This window comes from Myxocyprinus asiaticus, chromosome 33, assembly GCF_019703515.2.
Source record: "Myxocyprinus asiaticus isolate MX2 ecotype Aquarium Trade chromosome 33, UBuf_Myxa_2, whole genome shotgun sequence".
NCBI lineage: Eukaryota > Metazoa > Chordata > Actinopteri > Cypriniformes > Catostomidae > Myxocyprinus > Myxocyprinus asiaticus.
Window position 1 is genome coordinate 35,220,225 of NC_059376.1, and position 14,744 is coordinate 35,234,968.

The following is a 14,744-nucleotide window of genomic DNA, read 5'->3' on the forward strand; positions in this document are numbered from 1 at the left end:
TATTCTAATTATAAATGAAAGCAATAAAATTAAAGGTATAGTTCATCCAAAAAAAAAAAACAAAAAAAAAAATTATATCATCATTTACTACCCTTATGTTTTCTGGATGAACTATCCTGTTAATATTTTGGTCTTGGAAGAATTTGATGTGAAATGTTTGAGCTCATATTGAAATCTTAGACTTTTGATAGCAGATTAGAGTACAATTTGTGACAATGTTCGGAATGAAATCTCTTCTGAGACTCTAGAAACTCTGGAAATGACACATGTGAGAATACAAAGGCCTTTTCTCAGGAGAGAAAACTGAGAAGCAGAAGACTTGGAGCGAATGCCTCCATTGCTTTTTGTGTAATCCCATTGCCATCTAGGAGAAACAACTGAGATATTAAAAATATCTTATTTTATACAGGATCAAAATGCTCATGGCACAAATAAATAAATGTTTTTGTGTGAACAATTGGCTCATTTTAAATTCATGCTTGTTACTTGTAAGGAGCCATTGACAATTTCCGTTCTAATGACTTGTTTGATGAGCAGAGGACAGACAGAGGTTTGGTGCCTTACTTGGGCATATTAAACTGTTGATTGTAATTTACAGACTGTCTGGTGTGCCTGTCGACCTCCATTGTAATCCAATTCAGCGCTTGGAGAAACGGTCCAGGCTCTTGGTTCTGGTGCAATAGCGTACATTTGTTTATGGTGTGTCTTTAAACGCACACTTTTCTACAAAAGAAAAACAATAGCATCAAACTGCTGCCATTTCAACATGTCATTGTGATTTCAGCATATGACCTTTTTGAATATTGCATTGCCAGGAACCAACCCAACGGGAATTCTCTCAACTGAAATCTGGCCTCTGTCCAACTGCTGCACTTCTGGACAAGGCAGGTTAATTTGGCAAGTAACATGCAACGCGGCCATGTGCGTCTCTCTCTCTTGATCTGGCGCTTCTTGCTCTCCCACTGATCAACTGATTCAGGGCCAGTCGTGCACCATCACGGCCCGGCCATGCCCTCCTTCTCGTCACAAATGTCAATGTGGAGAATTGGTGAATGAAAAAATTACGAAGAACAACAAAGAACATTGAGCAATTTTACATGCACAATTTATTGCTGGTTATGCTTAATGAGTCGGCAAAGTCTAAGGTCATGTAAATACCTTAAACAGTATTCTTTTATCGGAGTAAGATCATAAATGGTTTAAGCAAAAACTGATCAGCACATATAGTTTTTGCCCATTACTCCGCTTTCACTCTGCATGTAAACATATTTATCATCGTTCTTACCGGCTCTAACAGATGTTTGTATTTGGATGAAAGGAGGAAGCGGGAGCCGGTTTCAACAGTCAGGTGAGACCAATTTATTAAACTCCAACTTAAATGCCACAAACTCAAAGTACAGCTTTTCAACATAAAACAAACACAGTTCAGCTTTTCAGCACAGTAATAAATTCTCTCTGCAACAGACAGCTGTGCACTTCTTCGGGTTTGCTGTGAGCCCCACTCGTCGAAGCGACCCAAGAACAGCCCCCAGATGCTGCATGTGCCACTGCCATTCATTACTGTAAATAATTATATCATCCAAATAAGCAGTGGCATACACAGTATGCGGCCTGAGGACTCCGTCCATAAGACGCTGAAACATAGGTGGGGCCCCAAACAAACCGAACGGGAGGGTCTCAAATTGGTGTAATCCAAACGGTGTGGAGAAGGCCATTTTCTCACGGGACATCGGCGTTAAGGGGATATGCCAGTAACCCTTTGTTAAATCCAGTGTCGAGTAAAAGCAAGTCGTGCCCAACCGATCAAGCAGTTCGTCAATACGAGGCATTGGATACGTGTCAAATTTCGATACCGTATTGACTTTTCTATAATCCATACAGAATCGGACCGAGCCATCGCTCTTAGGTACAAGAACCACCGAGCTGGCCCAATCACTGTGGGATTCTTCTATTAATCCCATATTGAGCATGGCCTTTAATTCTTCCCATACTACCTGTTTCTTGTGTTTGGGTAAGCGGTAGGGCCGACTACGTACCATTACCCCGGGGGTTGTCTCGATGTGGTGTTCTATGAGGTTAGTGCAGCCGGAGCGAGGCGAGAACACATCAGAGAAACCTTTTTTTGTAATCTGACAACCTCTGTATGTTGTGACGGCGAGAGGTGGTCTCCACAAGGGACCGGAGTGAACTGATTGGCTTTTAGACACACCTCCAGACCGAGGTCCTCCCTCTCCAGAACTACCGTCACCAAGGATAAGGGGACTGCCTCTCTCCATGGTTTTAGTAGGTTGAGGTGGTAAATTGATGAGCCCCGCCCCTATCCGTACTCACTGCCTCATAGTCGACTTCCCCAACTCGCTGTGTGACCTCAAAAGGCCCTTGCCACTTCGCGAGTAATTTAGAGCTCGATGTGGGCAGTAATACAAGTACTTTATCTCCCTGTGCAAACTCCCGTAGCTGAGCTCCCCTGTTATACAGCCGGGACTGACGTTCTTGAGCTTGTAGCAAATTCTCCTGTGATAGACGCCCCAGTGTGTGCAGTTTTGCTCTCAGGTCAAGAACGTATTGAATTTCATTTTTGCTTTGTGAAGGTCCCTCCTCCCAATTTTCCTTCATGATGTCTAATACGCCACGTGGCTTATGCCCAAATAATAATTAAAATGGGGAAAACCCCGTGGAGGCTTGCGGGACCTCCTCGCACTGTAAATAACAGGGGTTCGAGCCACTTATCTCAATTCCAAGCACCTTCATGCACAAACTTACGAATCATATTTTTTTAAGGTTTTATAAAATCGTTCGACCAAGCCGTCCATTTATGGATGTACACACTTGTCCGAATTGATTTAATACCTAATAATTCGTACAGCTCACGTAGTGTAAGTGACATGAAAGTAGTGCCCTGATCAGTGAGGATTTTTTTCGGAATCCCCAGTCAGGAGATTATCCTGAAGAGTGCCTCCGCAACACTACGTGCTGAGATGTTGCGAAGAGGAACTGCTTCCGGGTATCGCGTTGCGTAATCTAAATATGCATAAAATAAAAGTTAAATAAATTGGCATTTATTATACTGTATATATATATATATATATATATATATATATATATATATATATATATATATATATATATATATATATATGAATAAAATAACATTTTCTATAAGTGGCATTACAAATATTTATTATTAATATCAAGTAATGTTTTTGATATACCCCATTAGTTGCATGATAACATGTTTATGGGTAATCCATGCTGAAATTGAAATGTATTCTTTAAAAACTACAGCAGTAGTTTCATTCCATTTTTAATTATACTTCCTTAAATTTAAATGACAATTCCGCATCCTAATAACAACCTCAATTCAAATTCAGGAACTGAATTATGGATGTTACATGAATAAACTTCTGATATCTCCAAAAATAATACTGTAATATCTTTCCCCTCTCTCCTTCTCTTTATCTTTTAGGATGTCTCAGAGGCGTAAAGCATCTTTAAAAGAAAGGTAGGCATTGGATTTCACAATCATGACAAGAAGAGGATGTAATCAATACTTGCATTTGTTGAGGTGATGTGTTGTGTGGTCACTAACAATCTGCTCTCCCATGTAGCACCTCCTCTGGTCTTTCATCCTCGTCAGAAGGCCCTCCTCCACGCTCCGTTCTTCGAAGCTCCTCGAATGAGTCAAAACACTCAGCAGGTCACAAGGGCTCGTCAGGTCACCAAGGATGCCACGGCAGTAGAACTTTCAGCCAGAATTCAGCCATTGCTGCAGCATATACACAGTATCTTAATGTTCTCTTTGGACAAGTGAGTTAGACTAGTGTCACAGTGTGTCACCGTTATGTTTCCAAGGACTCTTATTTTGATATAGTTTTTGTCTTCTGCCCTCTGTTTTCCATTAACTACATTTCCCACGGTGTACTGCCCTCATCACAGCCATCTGTTCCCCATCATCCTCACCTGTTCTCCAATCCCTCATTTACTCCTGCTTGTATAAATACCCTCTAGTTTTGTTCCCTCTTTGTCAGTTCTTGTTTGTTGTTTCCTGAGTTCACGTTTATTTGTATTACTATCATCATCTTCATTAAAAGCCTGCACTTAGATCCAACTTTTTGAGTCTCCTGTCTCATCTCAGCAACTACTCGTTACAACTAGTATATCTTTACATACAATACATAACATCTTGGCCAGTTTAGACAGGTAATCTATGTTCAAATTATCACAGTACTTTAACACTATTTGGTGCCGTTCACACAGTGTTTTATTGTGCAGAACATCCGAGCGTTTTTAAAAGACTTCTTTTTTTGTATGAACGGCCCCTTTGTTAGGTAAGGACAGTACAGTTAAGTGCATAAAAATGTTAATATTTAGTCAACAACAAAAAAGAACCAAAGAGTACCGTGGTAATGCCATGATTTTTTTATTTATTTAAATATGATTACCATGAATATGGTTACCAGCCACTACCATGGTATTACCATCTGATACTATCACTGTGAAATGGCAGCGCCAGTACTTTTCTGTAAGGAGTATCTTGTTGAACTAGGGTTTGTACAATATCTGAACCCTGTTGAAAAGACCAGCATATTTTGTGTTTTTGGATACTGGTGTCCCCATCAAACTTCTTAACTAGCTAAACCAGCCAGAGAACCTTGGTCAAGCAGCTCTACCAGAAAAAAACATTCTGGTTGAGTATGTCTTGCTGGTGAAAATCATGGCTATTCCAGTCTCCCAGCTAAACCAGAACCAAACCAGCATAAACCAGCCTAGACCAGCATGGACATTCATGCTAAATAAGCTAACAATAATTATGTTTGCCAGTTTTTTGTTTCCCTAAGTTGTATTATTCAAACTGATACATGTCAGGTGACACATCAATGCGTCCTTATTTAGTTTTAGGTCAGCTTCATAATCTCTGACATGTCTGCTGAGAAAATATTGCCACCTGTCAGCACAGTACCTTCCTTCTCAATCAGGTCAATAAGAAATGTTGAGTCAAATTATTTTGGTACACTGAGGCCTGAACCCAAACTAGCAGATTGATTCTGCTGTTAAAATTGATGCTATGAATCTATCTTTATTTATTGAATCATACTTATTTAAACTCAGAGACACCATATTATATTTCAAACGAGAATGTCTGGGAGAACAGTTAGATCCAGCAAGCAAAGAAGAGCCAAAAAAAGAAGATATAGAGATAGAGTAATAGCGATAGAGAGAGACAGTAAAACAATGAGAGAGATTTAATGGAGAGAGTCTGGGAGAAAAACAAGACAACAGTACTTTGGCACAACATGGAGAATAAACTAATGTATACATAGCCTAAAGCTAACTTTGACTGTTTCTGCTTCACAGGATTGAGGGATGAATGAAAAGAAAACAGATAGACAAGGGAGTTTATTTGCATATATCGAGGGGAAATAGCCTGAAGCAACTCAAGTTGCATAACTGCTACATCTGCCAGAGAGGTCTATGAGTAATCCATTATTTTTAATAATGAATATATATATTTGGAGGTCAAAAGTCAAGAAAAAAACAGTTGAAAGATGCCAGTGCCATTTAGGCACCAAAACTTTAAGTGTTCTTCAGCTAAGTCAGCCTTACAAATCAGTTAATTAAAGGGATAGTTCACCCAAGAATTAACATGCTGTTATTATTTACTCAACCTCATGTGTTCCAAACTCGTACTGACTTTCTGTATTCTGTTTAACACAAAAAGAGACGGTAGGCAGTATATTAGTCTTAGTCACCATTCACTTTCATTGCATCTTTTTTTTTCCATACAATGAAAGTTTATGGTGACTGAGGCTGTCACTCTGCCTGATCTCTTCTATGTGCCACGAAAGAAAGTCATATGAGTTTGGAAGAACATGAGGCTGTGTAAATGATTTTTGGGTAAACTACCCCTGTAAAGTTTTCATTTAAATACTCAGTTTTTAACACATTAGATTTATAGTATTGCATGGGTCCAGTTCACAGGGACAGCATGGACTAATACAATGTATACCTTAAATGCAATTTAAGTTGCTTTGGATAAAAGCATTTGCCAAATGCATACATTTAAATGTAATGTTTTGTAAGACAGAGGGGGACCGATAAGAAATCCTGAATTCTGTTATTTCAGCCCAGTGGTTTTAAAATGGTGTTATCTAGTTAGGTAAGCACAGGAACAGCATCATTAGATGATATTATGTAGATTATTTGTGACTTCAAAGCCTACTTTGAAAAACTTACTTTGTAAGACAAGCCAGGTTTGCTTCTTGTGAGTGGAAAGCCACAAAAAAAATTATTGCGTTATAAAAAAATCATACCACAAAATAAAAATAGAAAGAATGGCATGTAACTTAATAATAGATAATATGAAAATAGAAAGAATGACATATAACGTAATAATAGGTAATAAACCTGTGTGCATGTTAGTTTGTGTGTTTGTGTATGCCAGACTGCATTCTCATCCATTTTGTGCATAGGCATGTGCAGATGAAATTCAGCAATAAAATTGATTTTTTTAAACCGTGTTTCTCTGACCTTTGTAGTTGCTCTCATTTTCATGTAACATACACTGCCCCCTAACCATGTTCACAGTTTATATTTACAAAATGATAAATATTTCCCCTGCACCTTTCTGCAGCTGTGTTTGTTTTTGTATTAGCATTAACGTGAAGCATGGTAGGGCATGTTATGATGTAATCCAATTAGACAATCTCTCTCCACCCCACTCCATGCGTCATTGTGCTACTGAGCAGCTTTGATAAGCGTGCTACCATAACCCTCAGTTAATAGTGATTAAAAATGGGCGATGTCTCCAAGGACGATTGGCTCTCATGCTGTAATAATTTCCATATTTAGCTGTTTTTTGTGTCACAATTTTTTTTTCTCATTGTCATTTGCACTCTCTCATCTCCCAGCCCTTCTATCTCTCCCTCTCTTTTCTTTTTTCCCCAGGACAGAGATTTACTGTCAGAGTAACTAGATGGTATGTACTGTAGATATATTCAACAGGGAACATGCATATATAATATCCGAGCCAGTGCAGAGTGCATAGACACAAAACAAACACTATACATCTTGTTTAACATAAAATATAACCAGTAACGTGACCCAAATAAATGTGATTTTAAGAGCTGGTATTTTCAAGAATGGGGAAGTGTGTCCTACAAGATAAGTCTGTAATACCAGACCAGTGAGTCAGTCGGTGTTGATGGTCCTTTACCCGCTTAAGATGCACAGTCATATGGATTATATAACTGGCACAATATAAGACATATCCTACTGTAACACCTACATATTTATTAAACATACTAAATTGCAAGAGCTCTTTTATTTATACAATTATTCAATGGTTAATCAATAAGATCTGAACCAATGCTGTGGGCCACCAAGTACTGTATATCAGCTGTCATGTACCAAATACAATCAGAATATTGAATAGATACAGTAGTTAACCTGTTAGGGTTATACTTTATTGTATTTTTATTCTTAATATTTTATATATTTTATACTCTAGTTATTTTTATTATATAGTAAGTTTACAGAATTGCATTTTTTTCTTCATACTATTATGTTTGTTGTTGTTGTTGCTGCTGTGAAGCTAAAGATAATTTTACACATTGTTAACCAAGGTCAGAAATGTATGGGTGCTCGAAGCAAAAATGCCACCAAAAATGACAATAACACCCCCAAAATTCAAAAAGTGCGTAAAAAAAAAAAAAAAAAAAAAAGAAAGAAAATCCCTCATAGTGAATTTCTCTGTTTTACATGGTTAGAAAAAAAGGTAAAATCATAAAGGTAAAAAAAAATCTAATCCATAGGGCAATTATTGCCCCTTCCTGTAAAAGTTCAAATCTCTGTAATGTAAAAAAAAAAAATAATAATCATTTAATGAATAGTTCACCAAAAAATGACAATTCTGTATTCATTTACTCACATTCATGTTGTTCCATACCCATATGACTTTCTTCCATGGACAAAATTAGCTGTTTGGCAGAATGTCAAGGACAGGTAGCCTCAGTCACCATTCACTTTCACTGTATGGAAAAAGATGCAATGAGTGAATGTGAATGGTGTCTCAGTCTGTCACATCTCCTTTTGTGTTCTACTAAAGAAAGTAAGTCATACACGTTTGGAACTACATAGGGAGGAGTAAATGATGACAGCTTTTTCATTTTTTAGTGCTTATCCCAACTTTTTGTGGAAAAAAAAAAAAAACTTTTAAGTCTTTCTTTAGAACATTTTAGAATAATTACAAGAGTTACATAAGAAAGCAGTCATGTTTTCTAAAATCTGGTCCATTGCAGATAACAGAAGAATAAAGGGAAGAAAAGTTTTTGACCTTTCTCCTCCTTTCAGAGCTGCTTATAGCATTTAAGTAGTTTGACTATGATCAGGACGGGTATATGCACTATAAAGATGTTGCAGATTGTATGAGAACTATGGGATACATGCCAACAGAGATGGAACTGATTGAGATCATTCAGCAGATCAAAATGAAATGTAAGTGTGTGTGTGTGTGTGTGTGTGTGTGTGTGTGTGGTGGGGGGGGTGGGGGGGCTTCAAAACAGATTTCAATTTCAGATTTCAATTTCAGATAATGGCATGCGTGAGTGTGTGCGTGCTTCTGTTTACATCAAAACCTTTTGGCCTCTTTACAAAGATGTCAGCTGAATGTAAAGGTAAATGTGTCCATGTGGTGTATTTGTAGGGGGAGGTCATGTGGACTTTGATGTTTTCTGTGAATTAATATGGCCCAGGAAGCTGGCTGAGACAGCACATATGGTCGGTCTTAGGGAGCTGCACTGCGCTTTTAAACAGATGAGTATGCACTCTAAAGTTCCCTTCAAAGGGAGCTCACATTAAAGTGTATATTAAATAGTGAACAAAAAAGCCCACACATTAAAACATCCTTACATTGCACCTATACCCAACTCATTACTAATATTTGCTCTTTTTAAAAAGAAACCTCTCCTTGCCTCCTCCTTAGTTTGACTGTGATAGTGATGGACGGATCACCTTTGAGGAGTTGAAGAAGTCCACAAAGACACTGCTCAGGGACAAACTGAAGAAGGGAGAACTGGAAGAGATTCTGATGAACATCGACCTCAGTGGAGATGGGAACATTGACTTTGACGGTAAGGGCACCACCCTGCAGAAAAATAAACTGCATAACTGGTCACCTCCAGGCTTCTTAAGAAGCTTAAAGGAATGGTTGACCTTGAATGAATAGTTAATCCAAAAATGAAAATTCTCTCATCATTTACTCACTCTCATGCATCCCAGATGTATATGACTTTCTTTCTTCTGCAGAACACAAACGAAGATTTTTAGAAGAATATATCAGCTCTGTAGGTCCCTAAATTGCAAATGAATGGTGAGCAAAATTTTGATATAAAGCATTGTATGGACCTACAGAGCTGAGATATTCTTCTAAAACTATAATCTATAGAAACTATAGATAATCACTGTTTGTGTTCTGCAGAAGAAAGTAAGTCATACACATCTGGGATGGCATGTGGGTGAGTAAGTGATGAGAGAATTTTCATTTTTGGATGAACAGTTCTTTTAAAATGAAAATTCTGTCATCGTTTACTTGCCCTCATGTTGTTCCAAACCCATATGACTTTCTTCTGTGAAACACAAAATGAGATGTTAGGCACAATGTTAGCCTGAGTCACCATTTACTTTCACTGCATCTTATACAGTTTATATAGTGAATGGCAACTGAGACTAACATTCTGCCAAACATCTCATTTTGTGTTTCACAGACAAATAAAGTCATCTGGGTTTGAAACAACACGAGGGTTAGTAAATGATGACAACGTTTTTATTTTCTGAGCAAACCCCAGCAAGACTTCCTCATCAGTCAACCATCTTTACCAGAAAGACCATGGCTGTCAGCCAGTTTTCCCAACTAAGTTTGCTTGTAAACAGTTGCAACAAATCTGTACTAAACGGCATAAACTAACCTCGTCCAGTATGGAAATTTGTCTATTCAGGGATATAACAGTGAGGTTACTACTCTGAGAACTGAATTTGGATGTTGCAGGTGAGAAAATAAGCTAAATGATGTCTATTAGGACTAGAGTTTGGAAACGCTTGAGAATACATTTCACAGCAGACTTTACACACATAAGATGTACTTGTTATATTCTAACGTGAGAATTTTATACAAGTCAAAACTGAGCAGCGAACAGGCAAATAAGAGACACTTACAGCGTATGAAAAGCGAAAACTAACGTAGCATGTGTAAAACAACAAAAACAAGACTACAGGTCGCCCTCTAGTGTCCAGCAGTAGTTTTAACAGGTTTAGACTGAGGTGAATGGGGCTCTTGGACCAGCTTGCTCTTTAAATAATAATAATAATAATAATAATAATTTTTGATTAGGGTTATATCTGGGGTTTTTCCCCCTTCGAACACACTGAGACCAATGCTGTGTTGAAATCAGTCTTGTTCTGAAGGTGGACTGACTAAATTTAAACCATATTTCTCCTTCATATTTGCCCACATTTAAATGTCCTCTTAAAGGAATAATCTGGTTTCAATACAATTTAAAGGAAGAGTTCAACCAAAAATGAAAATTCTCTCATCATTTACTCACCCTCATAACATCCCAGATGTGTATGACTTTCTTTCCTTTGCTGAACACAAACAAAGATTTTTAGAAGAATGTCTCAGCTCTGTAGGTCCTCACAATGCAAGAGAATTGGTACCAAAATTTTGAAGGTCCTCACAATGCAAGAATTGGTACCAAAAATTTGAAGCCCCAAAAACACATAAAGGAAGCATAAAAGTAATCCATATGACTCCAGAGGTTAAATCCATATCTTCAAAAGTGATATCAATCTCCACTTTCAGGTTCACTTTCACATTCCTCTTATATTTTTGGTGGTTTGCATTATTTGTGCATATCGCCAGTTTACCACCTACTGGGCAGGGAGGAGAACTTATAGTAAAAAAGGACTTAAATTCTGATCTGTTTCTCACCCACACCTATCATATCACTTCTGAAGAGTCTTATGGATTACTTTTATGCTGCCTTTATGTGCATTTTGGAACTTCAAAGTTCTGACCACCATTCACTTGCATTGAATGGACCAACAGAGGTCAGATATTCCTCTAAAAATCTTCGGACTATTTAAACAACGTTTACAGCATGAATAGTATATGAGTTTGAAGAAGAATTTATCTAAGTGCTTTTATGAAATTATAAGCTTCACATTTCTGACTTTAAACCCTCTAAAAATTGGCTGCAAAAATTCACTTCCATTTTAAGTGACTCACTGAAACCTCAATTTTGCTTTTTTTTTTTTTTTTTAAGAAAAGGAGGGAAGAGACAAAATTGTTTCTGTAGTAATCAACATTAGTAAAAAATAAATAAATAAATAAATAAAAAACCTCTTAAACTGGCCTAGGATTATTTGCTGGTCTTAGCTGGTCTCCCAGCCTAGTCATTTGGCTAGTTTAAAGGGGTTTGGGGCACTTTTCAGCAGCTGAGGCTTGGAGAGCAGTTTCAACCAACTAAGACCAACGAAGATGTTTTAAGATGTTTATTTATCATTATTTTCAGCAGGGAAATTTACTATAATCAATATACATTATTATGGAATTTCTGTCAAACAGTGTTCGACGATTTTAAAATGGTTGTCTTTTTTAATGACAGTGGTGGCTAGTTACCTCGGTTTTATTGTAGTAAATGTTATCGTATGCCAAGGAGGAAACCGTTACCTTATTTTTATAAAAGTACAGAGATTATGACAAAGTACTTACTGTAAACAGACAAATATAAAACATTAGAAGAATTTGTTCGCAGCCATTGTAAAATGACTATAAACACATGTGTCCGCACAGATAAATGCATCAAATTAATTCAGTTACCATGTTCAAATCACTTCAACACATGGACTCTTGTAAGTTGTTGCTTTAATAATTAACAGTGCTGTTTCCAAGGGCGAAGATTCCAGGGGAGATCAACACCCTTGTATTTGATCCCCAGGGTTGGGAGGGTTACTTTTGAAATGTATTCAACTACAGATTACTGAATGATTTAGCTTTTTCTATGTTTACTGGACTTTGTATGATGTTAATTGATAAATTAAAACAATTTATGGCATTATTTTTGAAGACATCCTCACTATGCAACATTTTTCCCAAGTGCCTAAAACTTTTGCCCAGTACTGTATCTTATGCAGTGTTGTTTCTAAAACAAGATAAATCAAATTGATCTTATTTTAAGGATTTTTAGATATTTTTACAGGAAAACAATACAAAAATTATTATCAAGAATATGGTTTTTGCCCTAATATCAAAGGTCTTACTAGAAAAAAAATATTTATTATGATCTAACGTGAATTTTCTTGATAAAAAAATATGATCGTGCCTGGTAACATGTGCATGTAAAATGGCTAGAAATAGTATTTTAGCTTAGCGTAAAGCTGACAATTTACACAAGGTTTATTTCTATTTCTTCTGCTCCAAACTTACTTCAAACTTACTTCTCTGTCTGCTCATATGAATGTAACACATCATAAGAAAGTTTTTCACCGCTGTTCAAATGCACTTTGGATCGCATCATTTAAATGTATAAATGTTTTCCATCTGAAAGGACTAAATACTAAATGAAACAAATGACAATAAAATGCTAAGTAATCTCTTCAGTAATCAAAATACTTTTTGAATGTAACTGTATTCTAATTACCAATGATTTAAATTGTAACTGCAGTGAAATACAGTTACTTATATTTTATATTTTAAATACGTAATTACATTACATGTATTCCGTTACTCTCCAACCCTGTTGATCCCCCAGGGGGGATCAAGTACAACCCCCCCAAAATATATTCCATGTATAATATTTCTACCATGATCAATGGAAATATGTATATGCTTCACGCTGCAACTCTCTTGGGACTCTCTGATCACTGTCTATTTCATCTTCTTCCAACCTACAGGCAGAAACTAAAATCAGCTAAACCTGTAGTAAGGACTGTAAAAAGATGGACCATTGAAGCAGAGCTGGAACTAAAGCCTGCTTTGACAGCACTGATTGGAGTGTATTTGAGTCTGTAGACACCAATCTGGACGAGCTCACAGATACTGTGAAATCATATATCAGTTTCTGTGAGGATATGTGCATTCCTACTAGGACTTATTTAATGTTCAACAATGACAAACCATGGTTTACAGCAAACTGGAACACACTGAATAAGTAAATTATAGTGGCTAAAAGAAGCTATTCTGATAAGCTGAAAAACAAGTTTTCAGCTAACGACCCTGCATCAGTGTGGAGAGGCCTGAAAGACATTATTACCAACTACAAAACACCATCCCCCAACACTGTAGGGAGCTAACAACTGGCTAATGACTTGAATGTGTTTTACTGTAGATTTAAAAGGCCTAGTCTCACACCCCATACCTGCTCTGACCTTCACTTCACACAAACATCAACACCTCCTGCAACCCCCCTCCTCCCCCTCCTGCTACTCAACTTGCACTTAAGATCTGTGAAGAGGAGGTGTGCCGTGTCTTCTGGAAACAAAAAAAAAAGGGAAAGCACAGGGCCAGATGGTGTTTAACCCTCTTGTCTAAAATCCTGTGCTGAACAACTGGCCCCCATCTTCACACAGATCTTCAACAGATCACTGGAGCAGTGTGAAGTTCCCTGCTGCTTCAAATGATCCACAATCATCCCCATCCCAAAGAAACCCAAGATCAAAGGACTTAATGACTAGAGACCCATCGCTCTGACGTCTGGTGTTGAGACTAGTGTTGGCCCACCTGAAGGACATCATTGGACCCTTTCTAGATTCCCTTCAATTTGATAATCGAGCAAACAGGTCTGTGGTGATGCAGTCAAAATTGGATTGCATCATATCCTGTAATTATCTTGACATACCAGGGACATATGCAAGGTCCTTTCTGTGGACTTCAGTTTGACTTTCAACACCATCATCCCAGCTATTCTCCAGACTAAATTACATCAAAATTCTGTTCCCTCGTCTATCTGTCAGTGGATCACCAGCTTTCTGATGGACAGGCAGCAGCTAGTGAGACTGGGGGAATTCACTTCCAGCACCTGTACGATCAGCACTGGTGCCCCCCAGGGATGTGTGCTCTCCCCACTACTCTTCTCCCTTTATACCAATGACTGCACCACCAAGGACCCCTCTGTCAAGCTCCTGAAGTTTGCAGATAACACTACTGTCATTGGCCTCATCCAAGATGACGATGAGTCTGTATACAGAAGGGAGGTTGAACGGCTGGCTCACTGGTGCAGTCAAAACAACCTGGAGCTGGAAACACTCAAAATAGTGGAGATGATTGTGGACTTTAGGAGGAAAACCCCAGCATCGATCCCGCTCACCATTCTGAACAGCACTGTGGCAGCAGTGGAGTCATTCAGGTTCCTGGGCTCTACCATCTCACAGGACCTGAAGTGGGAGACCCACATTGACTCCATTGTGAAAAAGGCCCTGCAGAGGTTGTACTTCCTTCGCCAGCTGAGGAAGTTCAACCTGCCACAGGCGCTGCTGATACAGTTCTACTCAGCAGTCATTGAGTCTGTCCTCTGCACTTCAATAACTGTCTATTTTGGTTCAGCTACGAAATCGGACATCAGAAGACTACAAAGAACAGTTCGGACTGCTGAGCGGATTATTGGTTGCCCCCTGCCTTCCCTTCAAGAACTGTACACTTCCAGAGTGAGGAAAAGTGCTGGAAAAATCACTCTGGACCCCACTCACCCAGC

The 14,744-nt window shown here is 38.1% G+C and overlaps 1 pseudogene; it reads left to right on the forward strand.

The window, feature by feature from the left end:
• The first annotated feature begins 3,467 nt into the window (after positions 1 to 3,467).
• On the forward strand, positions 3,468 to 9,223 carry LOC127424075 (calcium-binding protein 2-like; annotated as a pseudogene).
• Positions 9,224 to 14,744: the final 5,521 nt, after the last annotated feature.